General features: G+C 44.4%; 1 non-coding gene across 1 annotated transcript; it reads left to right on the forward strand.

The window, feature by feature from the left end:
* Window positions 1-1,088: 1,088 nt before the first annotated feature.
* LOC143260086 (5.8S ribosomal RNA) lies at window positions 1,089-1,243 on the forward strand. Its single transcript, XR_013034176.1, has one exon. It is a non-coding gene; the product is annotated as a 5.8S ribosomal RNA (ribosomal RNA).
* The last annotated feature ends 1,257 nt before the right edge of the window (window positions 1,244-2,500 follow it).

The following is a 2,500-nucleotide window of genomic DNA, read 5'->3' on the forward strand; positions in this document are numbered from 1 at the left end:
ATGAAGGTGCCCCAACGCACAAAAATATATAAAAATGTACAAAGTTGGGATGTGGTGTGGTGGAGAAGAGTTGGGCCCGACCAGATCATTCGTGCGTGATTTACACGGCAGACGTGTGTACTACACGTATTAGGCCTTTGATCTGCGTTGCGTAGGCCATCTTCCTTCCAAGACACACACGTGTTGGGGTTTATGTGATTTTATGATAGTGCCCCAACACGGAAAAATAAGCGTACGAGAAGAGTTGGGCCCGACCAGATCATTCGTGCGTGATTTATACACGGCCAGACGCGTATTATATTACACGTATTAGGCCTTTGATCTGCGTTGCGTAGGCCATCTTCTCGATAGAGAGAAAGCCAATGTATTCTTTTTTCTTTCTTTACACACACACACACAGTTGTAGTAGGACAGGGAGGGATGCGAGCGTGCTAATCACGCTTCCTCAAGTCTTCGCTGTGGTGTGTAAAAAAAAAAGAAAAAAAGGAATCGTTGGGAAAGTCCAAAGGACGAAAATATCGGGCAGTCTGAAGATAACTTAATGCTCGTTTACATTGGTATCAAGAGAGACCGGCTTGTGTAGCTCGTTTCAATGCTGTGTCGTTGTCATTGACACCCTACTCTGTTGCGCGCTAGTGGCAGCATGAGCGTGGGACGTATATATGACACCCAGCTAGAGCCGGCCGTGAGTCCGTCCGGTGTAAATAACGACGAAAGGAGAGAGAAACTTTTCGAATCCAGTATCGGGTTGATAATTGTCCAGTTTGAATATCCATATCCCCGTCGTTTTTGGAGGTGATATACTCTCTGTGTTTCTTTGATAGAAGGCTTTTCAATGTTCTATTCGCTCCGACCGTCGAACTTGCAAGAAAACAGTGGTTTTGGATTTGCTCGTACATATATATATGGTTTCGACGGAAATATCTCGTTCTTTAAGGGACAATTATGTCGTCGTACGACGACTCCCGAATCTCCTTCGCGCGCTGGTTGGAGCTCTTCGGGTATCGGCTTGTTCCGAAATATAACACAAAAATGTGGTGGATAGCAAATACACATTATATATATATGAGAGAATAAAAGGGAAAAATTACCCTGAACGGTGGATCACTTGGCTCGTGGGTCGATGAAGAACGCAGCTAATTGCGCGTCAACGTGTGAACTGCAGGACACATGAACATCGACATTTCGAACGCACATTGCGGTCCACGGATACAATTCCTGGACCACGCCTGGCTGAGGGTCGTTTACGTACTTATAAACTGCTTGCGTTGATGGCACTTGTTGCCTATATACGTACGAGCGAATGATGGGCGCTTCGTCGGCGTTTGTCGCGGTCCTATGAATATTGAGAAATTTTACGTACGTCTAACAGTCTTCGAGAGAGATGGAAATCGTGTTCGAACTAGCGTGAGTGTGGAAGGCGGTGTCGTGTGTCGTATATGTTTTATATACGTCCGCCCGTCTGAAACACCGCTTCGAAGCGGTGACAAAATCTTTTTCGGGACGATTCGTATTCGTAGAACTATCGAGATTTCACTGGTACATTTTCAACGCGCTCCCGACGTCGCCTGAAATGAAACGAGATGGGTTTAACCCACGAAAGCGTACTACACGAGTCTGTCCTATGTGAAGACTGTGTACAGAGATCGAACGAACGCATGAAAGAAATTGAACGAAAGAACACATAACCCGCAAAAATATAGAGTAGAATTGTGACCGTTGCTTCGAATTTGAATTTATATGTATATATATATCATAGCCCCAGGGATTGGAACCTATGAGTGTGGAAGGATGTCTCTTACCGTTATGTTGCCAGAGGAAAAAAAGTCTCTCTCTTCGTACGACACATTTGTGTACGAATTGTATCGATGGCTATATAGATCCGATGTTGCACATATTCTGAGTAAAGAACACCCCACCCGGGTTACCGTCCTAAAACTCTTCTATTGGTGTGGCTATGATGTGTGTGTGTCAACGCAATCGCGAGTCTGGTTCTACGGAAAACCGTTTGTCGGTCGCCCCATATATCTTTTTGTTCTCTTCAAATGATCGAATAGCGAAACCGCACGAGATCAATCGGTCGTCTAGTCCCCGAAAGTACTTTTCGGACGGACGTTAAAGTTATACCGATTGTAATCGTCTTGCGAGTGTTTCGAAGATCTATATTTGGAGAGGATATCGAATTTTATAAAAGATATATTGGTGAGGCGCGATAAACGGTTTTTTTTTTGCTTTAAGGGTTTTTTGTGTTTTTTTTATTTTTTTTTTTTTGTGTTGCTCTGTACACGTTTCGCAAAATGCTTTCGGGGGGGGAAGCTCTGAAAAAATTTTTTTTCACGTTCCGACGACCTCAGAGTAGGCGAGATTACCCGCTGAATTTAAGCATATTACTAAGCGGAGGAAAAGAAACTAACCAGGATTTCCTTAGTAGCGGCGAGCGAACAGGAATTAGCCCAGCACTGAATCCCGCGGAGTTCCGCCGTTGGGAAATGTAGTGTTC

This window comes from Megalopta genalis, chromosome 9, assembly GCF_051020955.1.
Source record: "Megalopta genalis isolate 19385.01 chromosome 9, iyMegGena1_principal, whole genome shotgun sequence".
In the NCBI taxonomy this organism is placed as follows: Eukaryota; Metazoa; Arthropoda; class Insecta; order Hymenoptera; family Halictidae; genus Megalopta; species Megalopta genalis.